Below are 23,032 nucleotides of genomic sequence, written 5' to 3'. Positions count from 1 at the left end.
TGCTGTAAAATCAATGAATCATTCATTTGAATAAATAAAAATTTTCTAATGTATATAAAATTACATATATATTATGACACCACATTTAATTTACATTTTATTAATAACTGTAGTGATTTTAAGTCGTTATTTACTGAAACAGCTCTGAAACTAATCAAAAATACCAGAACACTTTTTTTTTTCATTTAATATGTACTGTGAAAAACTGTATTAACAGCATGACGTCCAAGATTGTATAGAGTACAACAATATTTAGCTAACATAGCAGTAATTAACAGTGAACAAAAAATTGACAGATTCTGGACATAAAATACTACTGTGAATGACAATTAGGGATCTGCCAAAAATTACAAGCAGAGGCAGCAGAAAATGCTGAGGATTTTCTTGTTTCTCTCTTAAATCCACTGTGTGGGAGAAGAAAAGCTTAGAGGGACTTTCCAAAGTTTGGAATTAATATGGAGGAGTTTGTTTTGCTTATACACTATTTAATCTCAAATTTTTACAGGAGATACTTCCGAAAGATATTCAGAAACACAGCTTTTTTAATGAGCTATAATCTGTGTTAATAAACATGGTTTTAGGCAAAAAAAAACAAACAAACAAACAAACAAACAAAAAAACACACATTCTACAGCACAGGAGAAGGCAAATGGTACTCTTATTACAAGTTAAAATGTAATCATAAGTACCTGAAATCTTCCAAGGCTTGAAAAGTACCGTGGCAAATTTCTTTGCCCACATCTAAATAATCTAAATAACCTAAATAATCTAAATAATCAGCAGGATTATTTTATTAATTACAATTCAAGCATCTGATTGCAATATGCATGCTGAAAAACTAGTAAATGAAACTATGATGAGTTTCATTTTAAAATATGCTGATAAGGAAATTTTAAAAATTCATCTTTGAAGGTAGTTTACTGAAAAGACCAAAAAATGGACATCTGTGAAGTGAATCATATCACAAAGTACAAATGACTGTAGAATAATATAAAACTTACTGGTAGCAGCATTATAACAGTTAGAGATGGGACTTCCATATCATAATAGAATGGTTAGAGATAAAATAGTCAGCTCTGAAACAGCCCAGCCTGCCTCTCTGTGTGTACATTATTATAAATACTGTAATTTTCAAGCTGTTGTCCCAGAGATTATGTTTACTTTTACAATAATTTTTATGTGTGTGAAATGTCTCCAGTATTTTTCAGTCCTGGCTTTTGCAGTATGCTGAAACATGTCCTCTGCTTAGGATGCAGGGAGACCTGACCAGCTGATAGGTCCATGGGCTGGTGATCAATTTGTGCTCTTTGAGGTGGTAAACAGAAATGAACTTTTAATACTTTCTCTGGAAATCATTACTTTATGTGCTACTTGAAGTGCTCATAAGCCAGGATATGACAGGACAAAAATAATCTGCTGTTACAGAAGGCAAGATTCTGATACAACTGTCTGGTGTAGAAGGATTCCTCCAACCTTGTTTTAGGCATCAGCAATATAGTTGCCTAGGCCCAAGCATTAAATGTAGCTGACTTCAAAGCCAACTGAGAAAAATGCTTATTTGTAGGGCATGATTTATCTGACTTATTTTAGCTCTGTGTGTTCAGATAATTTAAATTTTATATTTCAAGAGGTTTTCCTCTATTTATTTGAATTCCATTATATTACTCTGTGATTTTTTAACAAGTTTGTAAAAAAGCAACAAATATCATATTTCCCATTTGATATCAAATCAAAATGTTACAATATTATTTTTATTTGCTGCTTTAGATTGCATGCATATGAAGTAACAAATTAGGTTTTCATGGCTAAGAAACCCAGCCCTTGTTTAACCATATGCTCAAGAACCTGGTTTTGTTTTCTATCTGGCTCTCCAGGAGTATGGTGGTTTGGTGTGATGAAAGAGAAGCGTGGAAAAAAAATCTTAAAGATTTCTTTTGATGGAACAACAACATTTAACCTACATGCCATGAAATCAAGTTCTGTTTCATTCAGAGCTGGAATATGTTTGAATATTTGATGAGCTTTGTCACACTTGGTCTAGTTTTGTGCACACTACAAACACACACATATTTAATTTTTTTTTCTCTTTTAAGAAATTAAGAAGCAACAATGCAATACAAAATAAAATTAAAGTCCTTAGTCAATAAATAAGATGTTATGAACTAAAACTACATTATTAAGGGAAGACACAGAAGACAGGAATACACCTTGAAAGAATCCCCATAACTAACTGATTTCTTTAAGCTCTTAAGTATAACTTTCTCAGACTTTAGGGCGTGTATGTACATTCCTCAAATCTGTTCTCTCCAAACTGTTAAATAAACTCATATGAAATTAACAACCTTAAACAACTGCAGATGTCAGCTTGCTTTGTTTTTCATGAGTTGTGACAGCAATGTCTATTTTCTTTGTGATTTGGATCTTCATATGTTAAAGTTAACAATTGTTGGGATAGAAACATTTAACCGTAAATTATCATATATCCATTTAAACCAGTAGAGATAGGACAACTTAATTTATCTGAGGATTCCCAAAAGTTCATAACAAGTTATTACAGCAAATCTGGGGACTGTATTAAGTCTCCAAACAGTGTGATGAATAGATATAATCAACTCAAAATATAAATTTCCAGGCAAATCAGTTATAAACAGTTTCATATTGATAAAAAAAAAAATGAATAGTCAAACACTGCAGAAACAAAATAAACAGAACGAACCAGTAGAATAAAATGTAGAATTACACACTGGTTTCCTATCAAGCATCCAGTTGGTAACGGCACCAGGGGGGGCAGAATATTTTCCCTTGGTTTTCAGTACCAAATAGCTAAACTTTTACTCTAAACTTTCCTATTTTACTTTGCAAAAACATACAACTTTTGCTGTCAAAGTTAACATAAAAGTCACAGCAATGAAACAGTTAAAACACTACTGGGAATATATCAATCAGATGGAGCATTTAGAAAAACATTAATTTTTTTTTTTTATATTCTTTCCAGAATATATTTTACAAGAAATTCTGTTTGTTGATAAAACCACTCCATCCAAGGGACAAATTGAAGCCATATTTCTCTCAGAGTGTAGTTTTGATCTCTGGAAATTGAGTTTTGTAAATAAAGAATAACTGAGAACTTGTCATTCTTCACCAGAGAAATTAAACAGTTGAATTTTCCCTGATAGTGAAACCAAATATGTTGTCTGAGTTGTCTCTACTCATAAAAACCTCAAAACAACTATTTCCTATTTTCTAATAATGCCACCTAGAAAAGTTGTTATTTTGGCAGTAAGACCAGAAGTATTATGCCCTCTTCTTAGTCATGTACCAGAAGCCCAGAGATTTTATTGATCCATCAATGAAAGCTGATTATGCTCTGGATTAAAAAATGTGAAATGTGCATCTGGTTATCCTGCAACACAAATCACCTACCACATTTTCTCATGAACAATGGCAATTACTTGTCATTCTGTTGAAAAATCTTCCCCTACTATAGAGAGAGAAGGTGAATGAAAGCTAATTAGGGGATTGATGATGACAGAAACAGAACTCCAGAAGTAATGGCTGCAGACCTTTATTCTCAGGCACAACATTCCCAAGTGACAAGTGACTTGAGGATTCAGGTAACTTTTTCGTACTTTTCTTTTTAAGTACAATGGAGATTCTCTGAAATTCGATCAACAGACAGGATAGAATGTTTGTACAATTTTTAGAACTAATATTGTCTTATGAAGTTGGGTACTTCATCCCAAACCCAATGAATTACAAATCAAAAGATGTGCCTCAATTTAAGCAGATGTGTCAGCTTTAAGCCTTCAGAATTCATACATGTGTGCATGCTTAAACTTACACTAACAGTTAAAATCAGTAGTATGATCCAGAATTCTGGGTGTGAGTTTTTCTTTTTCACAAAAGAATTTTTTTTAGGTGCCCATCAATAAAACCACTGAAAACTAGACAACCCAAGTAAAAAAAAACCCACTGTTTTCACAAAGCTCCCTTTTCTGTTTAAATATGTTTTCCTGAGAAGAAAAGTTAAGCAATACTAAAAAATCCAAACCTAGGAGGCAAATATTTTCCATTTATTCTTTCAAAGTGCCAGGAAAATTAAATCCCCTGTCTTAATGTATTGGGTTCGTGTGGCAAGGTTTTTGCAGTCAGGGGCTGGAAAAGTGACTTCTGTGAGCAGCTGCCAGAAGCTTCCCCCATGTCCAACAGAGCTGAAGCCAGCCAGATCCATGACAGAGGGGCCCATCAGTGGTGGTGTGTCTCTGGGATAATGCATTTAGGAAAAGGGAAAGAGGTTACTGCAGAGAAAAAAGTGGAGACAGAGAAGACAGAGGTGAGAACATATGAGTGAAAGAGCCCTACAGACACCAAGGTGAAGAAGGCAGAGGAGCTGCTCCAGTGTTGGAACAGGGATTCCTCTGCAGCCCATGGTGCAGGCAGCCCACGTGAGGCAGCTGTGCCACGGCAGGCCATGGAGGGCCACACTGGAGCAGAGATCCACCTGCAGCCTGTGGAGAGCCCTATGCCCTAAGCATGGGAGATTAATGGTTGGACTCAAAGATCTTGTCTTTTCCAACCTAAATAATTCTAGGATTCTATTATACAGACACAATTGTGTGGTAGGTGTGATTTAGAAATCATAGCAATCAGGAGCACTCAAGTAATAGGTAATATATTTATCAGATTAAACACTATGTATAAAACTATGCATTCCAAATAACACTGTGATATGTGACTTGAGATATCTGAAGACATAGTAGGGAGGATATGCTTTCATATCAACAAGAACCACTTCCAAGTTCCAGTCAGCAAGAAAAACAGGGAGTTTACCTTTCCCACCATATATTATAGTACTCCACTTGTTAAAACAAGTAGAGAAAGAATGAAATTTTTTTGCAAAATAATAGACTATATATACACATTGAAATTTTTGGTACCCAAAAGATGTCAACTTTTTCTATCCCTTGAATGCTAAAAAATGCATAGAGAAGAGGAATTGGTGTGGTAGCATTTAATGGACTTCTCAGCAATAAAACCTGAGTCTGGCCACATTACAAACTAAGATATTTATCCACAAATAGGCACAAATGTCAGTCACAAATCCAGTGTAATTGATCAGGCAGTATAAAGGGGATTTATACGTCAGTAGCCCTGAGGTCTCTATTGCACTGTATTGTGACAGTTCATTAAACAATCATTTTGTATACCTACCTATCTGTCATTTGTTTTAGGTTGTTTAGAAGCTGTTCACCCAAATGAAATAAAGCTAATGTAAGAAGATTTTTCTTATTTGTAAGTTCAGCAACCCAATGAGTTTCTCCTTCAGAAAGGCACTTCTCTAGGACATTAAGAGAAGGAATACAAAAATATTTGCATGGATTCATCTTGTAAAAGAGACAAAATGCATCCCACCTTTGCAGCCATTAGGTCACTTCTGTGTTTGGTAAGAATTTGTGTCAAATTTAGCATGATGATAATTCTGTAGGAATCTGGCACCTGTTGCATTATTCTGGAAAGGGTCACTACTCAAACTGCCTTAAATTTACCTTCTATTAAAACTACCTTCTATTTAACATTATGTCCCCAGCAATGCCATTGATTCCTCATGGTTCTAACATCAAAGTAAACAACAAAGTTTATATTTTCTTTATGACATGTAAGGTCATGAAAACTTAATAATAAGGTTCTGAGGAGGAATTCTTTCTCAACATCACATTTTAGTGTTTTTGAAAGTGTCGCTTTATACAAAATAATATTCTTTTTTTCTCATTACAGGAAATCAAAAGCTGTAACTACTAAGCTGTGGTCCAATAACAACATCTACTATTTTCAGAAATGTATGTTACAGTACAAGTAATAAACACAAAGAATTGAGAAACTTTAGGTGTTCTGAGCCTTGAAAGGATTCAGTGAGTTATTCTCTGGCAATGTTACAGGATACTTGTTTTTTCTTGGAGCCTTTGAAGTACTCAGACTCTAAATAAGTTAATGTTAAGTCAGAGTACCACCTGAATCCTGTCTAAAACACTTTTATGTTTTGCCCACATTCTACCAGCCAGAATAACATCAGTTTAAAACAATCTTTAGTCACAGTTAGTAAAGAAAAGCAAGTCTATTCATTTACCAAAGCCAGTGTGATTTTTCTTAGATTTATTTTTCTCTTTTACTAATGCTTTAATAAATCAAGTTTAATTTTTTTTTCCTAAAAATACATGCACAAAAATCACTTGAATACCTCCTTCTTTGCCAGAAGAGAGTCAAGTTTTTAGGGGGAGATATGAAATCTGCTTTGAGATTTTGAGAGTGTCATCAGTAATTTCAGAAATACGTGATCTTCAGAGCATACTAAAGTTGTTTCATCAGCAGTCCACTCCCGCAGAAATTCTTCCGGTGAGAAGAAAAGGAGAAAATAAAAATTAAGTGACAGACACTGTAAATCAGATAAATTTAATTTGCAATATGAGTTTGGGGCAAGAAACTGAGAAGCAGGAAAACATGATACATTTTGCTGGTGGATCGATTTATGTGACCTAAAGTTTCAGCAGAGTGAAAAAGGACCAATCAAGGAAAAGGGTGAGAAAGCCAGCTGGAAAGAAATCATAGTCAGTGCTCAAAGAGATAAGGAGTTAAGAAGTTTTCACAGGAGTATAGTAGCAACTGCCCAGTAAAGAAGTTCAAGGATGTCTTCCAGCCTTCCTCCTGACCTTCCTCCTGTGGTGGCTCATTGTGTGGGTGGCAGCGGGAAAATAAAATGTTCCATGAGTATGGGGGTTGTCACATATTCCCCCCGGCAACAGGAGCAAGTGCAGTATTTGACTTAAATTATCACGGTCATCTCAAACTGATTTCTGGCTAAATGATGCAATGCACTGACTTTGCTGAGGAGTATTGCAGAAGGCAAGAAATTACTGGGATAAAGAAGTAGGGAGAGAAAATGGAGGAAAAGAATGAAAACAAGTGTAGAAAGGAGGAAATTATAGTTCTGCTATAGTTCTAGACAAAAACAAAAAAAAAAAAAAACACTAGAAAAAGACATTAAGAGAGAAAAACTCTCCTAAAATGTACAATGTATATCTCCATATCACAGAGAAAGCTTTTTTTCTTACTTCACCACAACTTTCTAATAAAAAGTGTTCCAAAAATCATAAATTCTCATGCAGTTTGCTGTATCTCAAAAGCTTCCACTGAGCAATAAATATAAAGCTGGTGTAAAGCCAGAAGTTATACCTTTGTCCTCAGAAGGATGTTTCACTGGAGGTAGTATCTGGAGAGAAAAATAACCTGCAAGAAAGGTATGGCTGAAAATAAATAAAAGTTATTGTCATGGTGAGAAAGAAAGAGGTAAACACAAGTCCATGTTTTTCCATATGGACTCTGAATGATGGCAATAAAAATTTGGCTGAAACAAATGAAACTTTGACATGTCCCTATCATAGATCTCAAATATTTTTATTATTTTCCTTTAATTTTTCAGCTGCACTTTTAGTATATTTGTTTGGAGGCAAACATGTAAAATAATTAATAATAGGCAGGATTTTCTTCCTAAGGAAATTCCTTATATATAACCTATATAATATTTTCTGATTCCTCATTTTCCTCCATTATATTTACCTAGTCCCTCTTTGTACCACTCAGTGTCTTTGTGCTCCCTCATTACTATTAAAACCTTTATTTAAGTATCTTCATACATAAATCCTTTCTGCCCTTCCTCCTTCAGGTGCACTTATCAAATGACTCCTAGAAAATTCATACTTTCTCACACTGTTATATAAGTTCAATGTTATGCCATCAGCTGGGAAAAAGAGATGGTTTCTACCTGTTCTGAAAAGCACATATTCTGAGTATGCCAGGACAAATCTAACACATTATCATTAGATAAACAGAAAAGGGAAATCCTAACTTTTCATTGCCATGTCTTTAAGATAGTCCAGCATAATACAAAATGCAAATTCACACTCTAAGGTCAACATTCACATTATTCCACAACTGCTCTTCTTAGGATAGCTCCTCTTACAGGTTAAACTACACCAAAACATCTTTTGTGTGATATATAAATACATGTCCTTAGTCTACAGGAAGAGGATAGGACAGGTTGCACTGTAGCAACTTTTTGAATGTACTGATAATGGGAGAAGAGAGAAAACAGTAATGTTAAGCAGTAGTTTGTTGCAAGATTTTTTATTTCTTTATGAGGTGAATGCATCAAGCCAGCTGTCTTTTTTTTTTTTTTTTTTATTTACATATTTATGTTATGTTCAAGTTATAACCTTGATTCCAAAGTCTCTGGTCTCAGTTGCAAAGGAAATCAGTGCAAGAAAAGATATCACTACATGTTTGGTATGAACTCATCTCTTATCTCATACTTTCTAAGCAGATCCGGGCACCTAGTGTTGCACCTAGAAGAAGGAAGCTCAGATTTCATTATGTTGTGGGTTGTAGAAACAGATCAGTTGTTCCAGTCTGGACAAGTAGAGGTGTCCTGGGAAAGGTCTTTGGGACACTATATCTTTTTTAGGATTTTCTTGCAGATCAGTGGGTTTTCTTTATGTCTGTCTCATAATCTGTGTCCCTAGCACTTAATTTTCCCAGCCTTGGGTAAGAAGAAAGACACCCATTTTGGGGTATGCATTTTCAGGCTTGTAACCCATTCCTACAGGACCCAAATAAAAAAAAGCGTCATCTTACTCGGAATTTCTCTCTGTTGCTCTTCTATTTTCAACCTCAGGCAGCTGAAAAGCTGTCATTACCTCGCATAATTCACTCTAAAATAAGAGTGATGTATGCTGAAATACAGCTATGACAGAATGTAGCTCACTGTGCAGCCAAACCTGGCTGATAAACTAGGTAAGAACTCTGGCAGCAAGTCTGAACTGAGCTTCAAGCCATCCTAGCAAGTTCTGGGGACTGTGACATGGTTCTGCTTTATCTATCACAACCTCAGGGCTGTACCAACCCTGCTCAAAATCTCAACTGTCCTCTGTGTTGTCAGCTGCGGCTGCCCCACTGAATTCCTGCCTCACCTGAGTACTTCTCTTGCTCCAGCCAGGCACATGACATTTAGAGATTGTAGGAATTCATGTCTCAGAGTGGAAAATTTAAGTGGCTCTCAAGCACACTCAAATATCCAAAGCAGACATTAGATTCCATGAGTAGAACAATGAGTGAATTTGCACTGGGCCATGGAAACTTACAATCATATTTAATGCCTGGAGTTTTTTATGTTGTAACAGCATATAAGCTATGTTGGCATCCTTTTTTTTCTTTTCCTAAGCTAGATGTTAGAAGGAGACAAAGCACAAAGAAACAAAGACTAGTGCAGATACATAAAAAAAAAGGTTCTATAAATCTAAAATACAGCCAGGTTTGAGTCCAATCTCTGTTATCACGTGCTTATTATTCATCAGCTTTCCTTGAATTTACAGTGTCCTTCTGAAAGCATAATTTCCTGAAGAATTTGTTCCTCTTTAAAGGTCAGACAGCTGGATTGCTATCACACAAAGAACATTTGCAGAACAAGCTCTAACATTAATTCATTCAAATGCCTTGTACATGTGTAACCAGTTCCTTCTCACAAAAGAGGCCAAAGTAAAGCAAGCTTTCATGAAAAGATAGAAACACTTTACGGAAATATCATTTATATTAGGTTCTATACAATTATAATTTATATAATACTCCCACCTGTAATACTGCTTCCCACCTGGATCACTGCTTCTAGCTGTGGGGTCCCAGCACAGGAAGGACATGAATCTGTTGGGGTGGTCCTCCAGAGGAAGGCCACCAAGATGATTAGAGAGGTGGAGAACCTTTCCCATGAGAAAACGGTTTGGGAACTGGGATAGTTCAGCCCAGAGAAGAGAAGGCTCTGTGGAGACCTTACAGAAGTTTTCCCATACCTAAAGGTGGCCTACAAAGAGGCTGGAGAGGGACTTTTTACAAAAGCATGGAACGACAGAAAATATAGCCTTTAAACTGGAAGAGACTGGGTTTAGATTAGATACTAGGAACAAATTCTTTAATGTGAGGGGGGTGAGGCGCTGGAACAGGTTATCCAGAGAAGCTGTGGATGCCATATCTCTGGCAGTGCTCATGGTCAGGGTGGATGGGGCTTTAAGAAACATGGTCTAGTGAAAGGTGTCCCTGCACGTGGCAGGGGATTTAGAACCAGATGATTTTAAAGGTCCAGTCAACCCATGCCATTCTGTGATTCTATGATAATTATATATATATGCTGCCATTAAAAGTAGAAACCAGAAACAAGATACACTTTATGAATTATCACTACCAAAGCTAACAGTAAATTTAGAAAATGTTAGGAAGAGGGACAGGGACTACATATCCCACTACTGATTTCACACAAGAGTAGCAGTGATGAGCATTAGTAGGGAGAGGGCTAGCATAAAAATGACCTGCAGGAGGAGGAAAAGTGTGGTATTAACATTCTCTGAACAGAGAGAGACATGATTCTCTCTCCCAGGATTCTTCCTGGGAAGCTGTGAGACGCAGTGAGAAAGCTCAGGGAAAGAAGAAAACAATTCTTATCTCTATTCGCTACTCCTGTTTGGCACATGTGGAATGTGTTATGGAGATTGTTTACTGAAGAGTTATTTGTTAATTGGACACTGGTGATGGTTTTTTGGATTGATTGGCCAATTGGGTCAAGGTTCTGTCATGACTGTCTGGAGAGAGTCACGGGTTTTTCTTTGGTATCCTTTTACTATTATATAGTTCTAGTATAGTATAGTATTAAATATAATAAAATTTAGCTTAATAAAAGCAATTTATTCAGCCTTCTGCAACACGGAGTCAGAGCACATTATTTCCCACGCAGGAGGGTCACACTACTTCGATAGAGAAGTAACTATTAAGAAGTAGAGCAAGCAAGTTATAAAGCAGGAATGAGCTGGCCTGCTAGGAGTGTGTTGTTGGAAGTCTTGAGAGAAAGCCGACTAAAGAGAGAGAAAGATGACACATATCAGTGTATCATTGGGGTATAAAAGTTCATACCTGAACATGAAAGCTGTTCATACACACTTCTATTTAGCAGCTTTCTGTCTTAATCAAAACAGTCTCCAAAATTTGAACAATTATTTTAGAAATATATCTGTCCATTTAAAAACAGAAGTAGCAACAAGAAAAATAAAACTTCCAGTGTCTCTTGGAAACACATACATAGGAATTTCTCTTGCATCCATCCAATAAACTGATCTAGAAAAACAAAAAAGCTTATCATACAGCAGTTTTTATTAGCTTTGAAACAATGAGAAATAAAGCTGATAGCAAACTAATATGCATTCTTAGTAGGATGCATAATAAAAAGGATAATGACATGAAAAAAGCATGAAAAAGTGTGGATTTATTCCCTGCTTCGGGGAAAAGTTTTTCATCTAAACAATAAAAACCTCATTCACAGAGAAAATACTGTTTTCAATATGCTTTATTTGAGCATATTCCCATTTCATGGTAAATGAATAATGCAAAATATAAATAGGTGTACTGCTATTGGTTGTTGAAGCTAATTAATTTTTTTACCTTTTGCAGACATCAAGACCATTAGTCTGCACAACTGCATCTACTCTCAAAATTTGGGGGGGTGAGGGCTGGAGTCCCATACCTGCACTGCTGAGTTCTGAGTAAATTAAACTCTTTCTGACACTATCAAAATAACAAAAACTGTTGTTCCTGACTTAAAGCCAAATCTGAACCTCTTTTTTTACCAGCTGGATACTCTTGTGACTAACTAGTCAGGAGTGCTATTATTGTCTTCAGTGCCAAACTCCTACAATATGCAGATAGAAGTAGTTTCAGTTCTTCAGTTTCTGCTAAACTGACATGCATTCCACTCTCCTGACTGAGGCCTTTTCAATGGTAATTTCTTTAACAGAAAAGAAAAATCAATTCAAAATAAGATAGGAGTGTGAGATCAAACTTTCTCATCATGTATTGCAAGCAATATATCATTAAAAAGTTAATAACCCTAAATGGCATGGTATTTGGTGAACACCACAGTGGCATTATATTTAAAAATGTGATAGCATAATCTCATTGTGCAGGCTTTCATGTTCTGTCTTAGCCTAACCTAGAAACACCTGAGATGTCTCCAGCACCTTCTTGACTGCCTACCTGTCTTCCTGGGCTTTAGGCACACCTCTCTGCTGGAACAGGCTTAATCTACTGCTCCAGAAAATCCTCAAATCTCTTTTATACACAGATCACAGGTAGCATAGATACAGGATGTGAAGTCTGTCATCTAAGTTAAATGTCTCATTTTACTTATGCTACTTCATGACCACTTCAACTGTGCTACAATACGTACAGTGAGGAAAAAAATGGATAACAATCAGCAGCATGAAATTATTCACAGTGCTGAATATAAATTTCAAATGAATCACCACAGAAACTAAATTTAAAGGACATGAATTCCACAGATTTTAAATAACCATTCTGTGATAACTAAATAAATATGGGATTAACTGGAACATAGGTCAGGAAAGGTCTCCAAGTGCAGCTATCAAGCATAAACACAAAGTTCTTCCTAACTAGCAGAAACAAAGGTCATAGTGAAAGGTAAGCAAGGATGGCTCTCTTATCTTTTTGAGAAAAAGTTCCTGTGTCTTTTTGAAGAGGGAAAATTTGTATCAGCCAGAGTGAAAAAGACAAGGTATACGGAATCTAGACAGTTTCCATGCTGTTAGGCCTCTGTTACAAGGTCCTATGTGACCTGGAGATTTCTCTGAAATACCAAGCAGTTGGTTTATGTACACAACTTTCCCATGTGGTCAAAAGCATGTCTTTAAATTTGGAAGTGACAGAAAGATTTCTGGAGATAGAATTAGCATACAGTTGTGTTCAGTAAAGAAAGACTTCTTTGCTTATCAAAGGTATGAATACAACCAAAAAGAGCAAGCTTAGCTGTTGTTGTGGGTTGACCCTGGCTGCACTCCAGGTGACCACCAAAGCTGCTCTGTTACTCCCCATCTCATCTGTAAAGGGAAGAGAAAATATAGCAAAAGGCTCGTGGTTATGATAAAGTCAGGTAGTTACCCTCACTGACCAATTACCCTCATGGGCAAAACAGACTCAGCTTGGGAAAGTTGGTTTAATTTATTACAACCAAATCAGAGTAGGGTGATGATGAATAAAACCAAACCTTGAAACACCTTCCAACCACCCTTCCCTTCTTTCCAGGTTCAACTTTATTCCCTATTGCTCTACCTTCTTTCCAACATCTGCACAGCAGGGTGGGTGCCGTGGTCACTTCATCACACATTGTTTCTGCTGCTCCTTCCTCCTCAGCAGGAGGACTGCTCACTCTTCCCCTGTTCCAGCATGGGGTCCCTTCCACTGGAAATAGTCCTCCATTCATTTCTCCAATATAAACCATTCCCACAGGCTGCAGTTCTTCACCCACTACTCCAGCACTGGTCCCTTCCACAGGGTGCAGTCCTTTAGGATACAGCTGCTCCAGCTTGGGTCCTCACAGGGTCACAAACTGTGCCAGCAAACTCGATCCAGCATGGACTTCTCTCTCCACAAATCCACAGTTCCTGCCTGCTCTAGCACATGCTTTCCATGGGGTCACAGACTCCTCTGGGCATCCATCTGCTCTGGCATGGGGCTGTCCATGGGTTGCAGGTGGATCTCAATGTCAACTTCCATGGGCTGCAGGGGCACACCTGCCTCACAGTGGGTTGCACCATGGGCTGCAGGGGAATCTCTGTTCCAACACCTGGAGTAACTCCTCCCCCTGCCTTCTTCACTCTCCTCTCCTCTCCTCTCCTCTCCTCTCCTCTCCTCTCCTGTTCAAAGTCATCAATATTTCAGAAATATTTTTTTTTACTTTGTTTAAAAACACTACAGATGAACAAAATGAGGCACATACCTTTTTAGTAAAATACAAAGGTTTTGGTTTTAGAATTTTTTTTACATTAATCTGTATTGCTAGGAAGAATAATGGGTACATGATCAAAATTGCTGACATGCTGCTTCATATTTTCAAAGAGAAAAAAATTAGGATTTTCCTAGAATTTTAGTGGAAACATGAATTCCTTAAGTATCTCATAAAAGGCTATAGTCAAGCACGTGAGTTTGATGTGACATAGGCTGAGTTCACTGGCAGGTCCAAAGGAAAATTATTCATGAAAGTAGAGCTTTCTAGGTAATTTGGACTCTTTTAAGGCCATATTTGTCACTGTGCACAAATTTAAAACATCTAAAGTTTTAAGACCAGATTTATTCTGCTGAGCAATTTAATAGACTTCTAATGTGAAGAAAGATTATGTATTTCACAGCATTTTCAAAGTTACTGTAGCTATTTGGAGTCACTTAGAATTTTGAACATTAGAATAATCTCCTTGGAGAAAGATCAGTGAATGGCATGCTAGAGATATACTCAAGGGCTCCACTCCAGATCACGTGATTCTAATGATTATCACACAGATGTAAAAAAATAAAAAAAGACATGGATATTAGCATCATGGAACTATGTACTAATTTAAAGATATTCAAGAAACTAGAAAGTTTATATTATTTTGCTATAGAAATATTTCATCAATGAGTCATATAGTTAAAAGACTGCATCCTTGACTTTCTATAATCTGTATGAGTTTGCACTAGCTGAAGATCAGATTCATCAGATTTGATTTCCTTTGCCTTCTTGGTCTTGGTTTTAATTGCTCAACCATAACATTACAATAAAATAGCTGATCTATAGCAAGCCCATTTCTTTTAGATGTGTAGTTTAAATTTTGTTTCCTCTAAATAGAGGCAGTCTTCTCATATAATGAATTCTCATTTACCTCCAATAACAACTAAAATCCATTAACTTCATTGAAACTAGTCATGTGTAGAACATTAAGCATGTGTATATGATTTTTGCAGAATGCATCTAATTTTATTCTCATTAAAATATAAGAGTGCATTTTTGAGAAAAAGTTAAATTGGAATAAGTTTTTTAAACTGCTCATTTTCATCTGGGGTAGAGTTAATTTTCTTCACAGTGGCTGGTATGGGGCTAAGTTTTGGATTCATGCTGAACACAGGGTTGATAATATAGAGATGTTTTTGATTTTGCTGAGCGGGGCTGACAGAGCCAAGGCCTTTTCTGCTTTTCCTACTGCCACACTGGGAAGGAGACTGGGAGTGCATGGGAGATTGGGAGGAGACACAGCCAAGACAGGTGACCCCAACTGACCAGAGGGATATTCCAGACCATCTGATGTCATGCGCAGTATGTAAAGTGGGTGGAAGCAGGAGGAATGGGGGGACATTTGGAATGATGGTGTTTGTCTTTCCAAGTCACAGCTACCCATGATGGGTGCCTGCTCTCCTGGAGATGGCTGAACACCTGCCTGCCCATGGGAGGCAGTGAATTCTTTGTTTTGCTTTGCTTGTGTGTGTGGCTTCTGCTTTCCCTATTAAACTGTCTGTATCTCAACCCACAAATTTTCCTGCTTTAACCCTTCCAATTCTCTCCCTAGTCTCTCTGGTGGGGCAGTGAGTGAGTGGCTGCATGGGGCTCTGCTGCTGGCCTGAGGTTAAACCACAACAGTCCTTTTTGGCACCTAATATGATGCTCAAAGGATTGAAGATAATGACAGATTTGATTGGGATACTCTAGTTTGAATTTATAGCTGTTAGTGTTGTTTAGCTAGAAATGAGCAGGCTCCTGTCCTTGCCATGGGGCTCACTTTTCTTACTGTATATTAAAGTCTAGGGCTTGGTAGCAGCCACTTTTTGCTCTTGCTGCTTTCTGTAGGGCTGTACTGCTGATCACTTACTGAACTGTGCCTGGTAATGTTTTGATAATAGCCATGGCAACGTTCCTGGGCTGGCAGGTGGCCAGGGTGCTGCTGTTTTCTGTGCTGCTTTGCCAGACAGGCTGGAACTCCAATGTGAACTTGAGTTGAAGGGACTGTGACATGTGAAAGAGTCCACATTGGACCACTGATCCACATGCAGGGCCCCACACCAGAGCAGGGAGATGGATGCCTGAAGGAGGATGAGACTTATGACTCTGTGGGAAGCCTGGGTTGGAGCAGGTTTGCTGGCAGGCCTTGTGACACCACAAGGAACAGTTTGTGAAGAATTCTACCCATGGGAAAGACCCATGTTGGAGAAGTTCAAAGAGGACTGTCTCCTGTGGGTGGAACCCCACGTGGGAGCAGGGGAAGCAGAGATTCCCTTGAAGCCTATGGTGCAGACCATGGTGAAGCAGCTGTCCCCCCACAGCCCAGGGAGGACTAGGATGAGGACTATATAAATGGTGGGCTCCAGCAGGAACCCCTCGTTGTTAGTCAGGCTGGGAACAAAGGGAGGAATTCATTCCAATGATATACCAGATAATCTGGCCCAAAAGGACCAGGGTGGAGATTGCAATGGAAGGGCCTTTAAATTAAATAAGCCATGATTTGAGTTGTGTTACAGGAATTATCACAGCGTGCGTCCTCTAATGCACTTAGATACACAACTCGTAAAGCAATTTTAGTTTTTAATTTCAAAATATTTGAACTGTACTGGGAGACAGGATTAGAAGTCAGAACTATCCTACATGAATTGAATTAACACTGCACTGTGAAGTCTGCTATGCTGTTCAAGACCAAAGGACCTGCATTATTTTAACATTTAGTGTGCTGACAAGATGCTGTCTTGCTCTCAGTAAGCATGATAACTTGCATTCCAGAGATGCTCGTGACTGCCTTAGCCAGAAGTTCTCTTGAAACAACAGGAGGGAAACCATCTAAATTAGATGTGAATTCTCAGATGCATTGCTGAGTTGTAGAAGGATTATTGGTGTGGGCAAAGAGGAGAAAAAAAAAAAAAAAAGAAATAATGTTTTGTGACTTGATCCAGATTTGTTTCCAATACTTTGGATATTAATATTGCATAACAAAGTATTTTCATCTCTCTGGGAAATTATGAAATTTTAAAGTATTTTTTCTGATTCCTCGCTGAGTAAAACTGTTTTACCATTGAATCAACAATTCAAAGCTTTTCTCTAGCTCAGAAGTTCAGAGAGAAGTTGAAAAAAAAATTTTTACCATACAATGACAACTAAAAAAATGTATTCCAGAACACAGTTTAAATTATAGAAATACCGTATTTGCTGCAGTAAAAATAGCTCAGGAAGGAGAGGAGGGAGGAAATTTTCCAGTTGTTGACTTGTGCATTACTCAAAGGTATGAGTATATTTTAATTCTGTGTAATTTTGTATTAAGGGGAGAGAATTAAAATCTCCTTTTATCCAAAGTAATATTATGGTGTGAATGAAAATATAGCCTGAAGGCCAGATAATGCTAAATGAGGATCAGTCTTTTCCTGCAGCCTCAGTACTGAAAGGTAGCTAGCTTTGATCTTCCAATTATTTACTCAAACTGCCAAGGTTTTTTTAGCTCCTTGAAGATGGAGCAGATTTCAGTTACATTCATGTCAGGGGCCAAGGCTGAGCCTTAACCCCAGATGGGGATTGAACTCCCAACCTTCCAGTGCAAGGATATGTTTGACTCCAGGTCACTTGCTTAAAGATTGTGTCACGCACAAAGTTCTGTGCACCAGACAAAATTTATCTACTCATCTAGTTTATGCTCCTCAGTCAAGCCCACACAAACTGTAAGATCCAATCCACCTGAAGCTGTTTTCACTTTTACAAGACACTTTCTTCCTCAACTGATATTTTGACTGCTGCATCTTTAGAGAAGCCATTTTTTGTAAAAGTTCTCTGTTATATTTGAGAGCACCCATCAGATGCTCTTCATAAGAGAAGTGTAATCTGTTTGGGTTTAAACATTTTACAAAAAGAGTCCTCCATTCAATTCTTGTTCATCTTTCTGAATTTATTTCCTGACTAGTCCACCTTAGAAATTAGTTATGCAAATCACTTGCTCACTTGTGTACCTCCTGGTACAATCTCAGGTCAAATGCCATTTCTAATGCCAGGCCTTCCTGTATCCCACCTATCTCATATTATTCTGGTCTTGTCTGCATTTCCCGTACCAACATATCTTCTGGAGTATACAGGCTTCCTGTTTAGTCTCCATCCTCAAATTCATGCTTCATAAAATCGCTCCATGAAGCCCTGCTGTGTTTTCAAACCATCCAAGTGTCAGGGCCACAAGCTCATGCCAGTGAATGAAATCTCAAATTTGCCAGAGTCCAGAAGAGGAGAGTTTGGCCTTTGAGGGCATTGCAACAAGATCAGCAAGGGTTTGCTCTGACTCAGGAGGGAATTTGGGATGAGTCCATCAGCCATGTGCATAGCTGAGATGTGTCATGCTCTGCCACACTCAGCAGTGCTGTGGACTTTGCTCAGTTCTGTTCAAGAAGAGAGGGAATTAAGTTTTGGGGGAAAACAGAGTGAAGATACTTAAATGTCTGTGATCAAGTTGATAAATTGTATCTGTAAGTGGATTTCATGGAGCTATTCAGACAAAATTGCTATCACTTAGCCATTATATTTTTCTATGAAAAACTCTTGCAAAGCAGTATTTTTCATTTTTATAAACTATGAGCTACATTCTGCTATCTACCTAATTGTTTAATTAATGTAGTATAAATTAAGGTTTTTCATAATGACAGACCAAAATATAACCTTATATAGCCTTAATTTTCCCATGAACAAGTTGCATTTTTAAAGGAAAAATAAATAGAATAAATCCTTTGATCAGTGAAGGGTTTTCTTAAGCTCAGAAACAGCATTAAGTTACATTTCAAACTCTTACTTTCATGTGGGAGATATGAATGTGAAGAAAAATTGTACTGATCCTTTTTATTAAAAGGAACTATTCATCTAAGCACTGTGTTGCAGTGTCTGAGCACTGTAAAGAGTAACATTCTTCCCTCTTCAGCTGTAAGTCACAAGCAATGAGGAAAACCTCCAAAGATATACAAAAGATGTTGGTCAGACTGAGTAGGATCATTATACCAACTCATACTTGGTTCAACTGGCAAAACAGAATACTGGCCAAGTCCCACAGATGCCAAGAACTGAGAAAGAAGGCTTTGATGCACAGTCTACTTTTATGATTTTAATTTGTATTTATTTAGGAGTGTATTGCAGTCAGCTATGTAGAACACTTTCACAATACTATATTTCATTAGAGCTGTGTTCCGAAGCTGATGCAATCTGGGCATGAGCTAAAAAGACCATGAAATAAATAATTTGATCAGTAGAGTGAAATGTGCTTATTCAGTGGTTTCTTAAATGGACAAACAAACCATATTTTGGTTGGAAGTAGTGTGTAAATTTCACTTCTTATTAAAAGAATTTTTTTGGTCTTTTTAATCTTTAAGAAAGAGTAGAATGGAATACTTAGAGCAGATGATTCTCGGGATATTGCAGGAAATGCTTGGCAGGTATTCACACACTCAGAATAGATATTTGAATACTTTAGTATCAAAACAGGTGAGCAATTTTCAAGCTATTTAAATGTAGCTGGCAACCATCAAAGAGAAGACAGCAAGATTCTGTTGGTACATACTGTGGGAATGGCACAATCACTGGCACAGGATGTAAAACCTTCTCTGAATTTGAGAGCAGACTCTAAGTGGCAGCTATATATATATCTGTACTATTAGTACCATTTTGTGTCATTCCACAATACTTGGGGATTTCCTACAGCGTTTTCAGATATTAACTAATTCATCACAGAACAGCAGAACTGAATGCTTCAGAGCTTCAGACAAACATAAATCATATCTGATAAACATTCCTTTGGAAATATCTGTGAGTGTGCCATTTTCCCCTAAAAGGATAGTGCTGATACTGCTGAACTCATCTAAACATTTGAGCTAGTCCCTTCACAAGACTAGGTTTCTTCACAACTGATGGAGAAAAACAATTCACCTAAGATGTGCTCCTTTAAAAAAAAAAAAAAAAAAAAAAAAAAAAGTCAAAAAACTCACTGAGTCAGATACAATCTTTCCTGAGAACTTTCTTCAGTTGAAGGTTTCTTTGATGACTGATTCAAATTTAGAGCCAGGTTAAGGTGAGATGAATGTTGCCATATGTGTGAAAAACATCAGATGCAAGCTCACTGATCAAGAATTATGGTTGTAATGTAAGCCTATTCTTCTGCAGAAATTTTCTGAGAAGGATCAGACAAACTTTTCATGAAATCAGACCCGATACCAAATATATAAATCAGCTGAGTCTTCAGTTGTTATGAGAAATTGGCTTTTAAAACACAGTTCCACTGTCTGTGTTTCTGATAGTCTAAATCAGCTTTTTCTTTGAAGAAAATTTTTATTCCCAGTTGTTCTCAGTCTGGGACTATTTGGATAGTTTTAATTTTTTCCAGTCCTCTGGATCTCTCACTGGCAATGCTAGGAGCAGTGCTGTGGTCAGAGTCTGAAGCTCTTATAGAAGACAACTAATTTTTATTTGCTGTTTCAGCCACCAGTAAGTGAAGCATATACAGAGGCATTTCTATTACACTTTGATGGTTCAGTAATTTTGTCTTCCTGGTGGTCATATTAGCAGAATGACAAACATCTATGGCAGAAATGTTTCTGGGTGATATCAACCAAAATTAGTAATTTCTTTATTTGTATTGCCCATGAGAGTTTCACCTCATGGACAATACAAATAAATATTATTTTAAAAGATAAATTAAGTAATTGTTACTTTGCAATGTTGCTATGCAAAACAATAAGGGCCCTTTCTCTCTTCTTGGGAGACTGGAAAGACACGGGCGTTAGTGGTTACGGTTACCTCATTAGATTTCACAGGCAAGTGCATATTAACATGCATAGGTGGCAGCAGATCTAGCTGTCCAGAAGAATATGAAGAAACAATTTTGGTCAGAGTTCAACTTCACTTAAAAAAATCTCCCTGAACAACAATATAAGTCATAGGCCAGTCAGGACAGATTTCTTGAGGGAAGTGGCTTACCATAATAACTTGATAGCAGCGTCACATCAGAAATATTTGGAAAATGTAACATTAACCAAGAATGTAATTCTAAGATGTCAAAGAATGTTTTGCCTAAGGGTGATTCAAACATCACAGTTGAAACAACAAGAAAAGTGAAAGAAAAAGCTTAGCAAGACTGCTGTCTTGCACAAGAATATGTTGGGGTTTACCCATTGGTTTTAGAATCAAATCAGATAGGGAATAAATCCCCTATTTATCCTAACCTTGATCCAAAGTCTGTTGAAATCAGAGGGAAGATTGCTGTTATTTTCATGGGTGTGACCCTTGGATTAGGGATCAGGACCTATAGACCACTGCTTGTGTTTGGGAAATCTCCCCCTTCCCATTGCTTATGTACCAGCCCCTGCAGAATAAAGGAAAGAGAAAAAAATGTGAAGAGTTGGGTGTCATGGCATGCTACAGGGACTGACAGTGATCTGGTATTTTTCCTACTGTCAGATAGCAGATCTCAAATCCTGGAAGAATTTAACTACTCTGCTCTTTGTTTGCTTTTCCTGATAAACACTCCAGCAGTGACTAGATGGTCTCATCAAATGATAACAAGTTCAGCTCTCTAGAGTAACTAGGACCCTCTGTGTATTACATTACTTACAGTATTTACATTGTATATTTTTCCCTGACCACAAAAATCATAAAGCATTGTTTCTGTTAAACAGATAAACCAGGGGAAAGTAATATAACACAAAAGAAAGAAATATCCCCATAAGGTTCTGATTCTCATTTCAGTAGCCCATATCTGGGCCACAGAATCTTATATAATGCAATTCCAAAACTACAGCCCTGGAGACAGGTCTGGCTGTTCAGGTCTTGCACCAGTCAGGGGTTGAAACTCTCTAAGGACAGAGACAGTACAGCCTCTCAGGGTGACCTTCTCCACTGCCTCACTCCCCATGGAAACACTGAAGAAAAAATTCTTCTTATGCCCAGCATAAACCTCTTACAATCTGTATTTGTTTTCTCTTGCCCTCCCACTCCACACCATTGTGAGGCACCTGGCTCCATCTCCTTGATGACCCCTTGTAGATAAGCAGGGGCTATCAGTTGCCCCTGAAGCCATTCCTTTTCCTGGATGACTCAGCGAAGCTCTCCAAGCCCCTCCTCACAGGGGAAGTGCTCCAGCCCCGCTGCCTTAGGGATCTTCCTCTGGACCTCATAATTTCTGCTGATTAAAACATTCTCATAAGGATGTTGGATCTCTCCTTTCCCTAGAAGTTATAATACAATTTAGAAAAGCCCTTTCATAAATTGTCTAAATTTCTGTGAGTGCCATTTCATTCACTTAGGCCACTCAAACTCAACACTGTATTTGTACAAAGAATATTTAAATACCAAACTAAAATACATGACATTTTAAAGCTATAACAGTTAAATATCAAAATAAAATACAAAAGAATTTTGAGCTTTAACTTTAATTTATAAGCAACTATAATCTTCAAAACTATATCCATCCCATTCCAGGCGCAAAACTTCATTGGAAAATAGCTGCAACTGCCAGTTACACACATATTCCTACACTGTACATTCCCTCAAAATATCTTAAGCTGCTATTTTATTTCATTGGCACTTCTCAGAGTAAAACCTACCCTGAAGCTCTTCCATTCAGTTCCAAACCTTCTGAGAAATTTTGCCACTCAGCTATAAATAGCTGATAATTTAGCTAACTGTGAAAATGCTGACATAACGTCAATGTTTTCGGGATAGAGTTAAAATGAAAAAGACCCTGAATAGTGCAATCAGTGCCACTTGACTAAATTAATTCGGTCCCTGAAGAGCTATATGGTAGTATGTAACTGTGGAATATATTTAAGGACGCAGAATAGAAATCTCACTTGAGAAAAATGGAAAATTCAGGTAACTATAAAAATAGTTAAATAAAGCAAATTATTACTACAATTAATGGAGGGAAAAAATCTCTTCTTGCCACTGAAAATAAGTTTTCAATTATTAGGGCTAGGAAGAAACAATAGCAAAAACATATTTTCTGCTGCCAAAATGCAAGAAGAATTCCCATGGTTGGGTGTATTCTACAGGCTGGAGAGGTGGCTGCACGGGAACTTCATGCAGTTTAATAAGACCAAGTGCAAGGTGCTGCACCTGGGTTGGGGC

This window comes from Vidua macroura, chromosome 2 (assembly GCF_024509145.1).
Source record: "Vidua macroura isolate BioBank_ID:100142 chromosome 2, ASM2450914v1, whole genome shotgun sequence".
Lineage (NCBI taxonomy): Eukaryota > Metazoa > Chordata > Aves > Passeriformes > Viduidae > Vidua > Vidua macroura.
The sequence above is the reverse complement of the archived record's forward strand: the minus strand, read 5'-3'. Positions refer to the sequence as shown.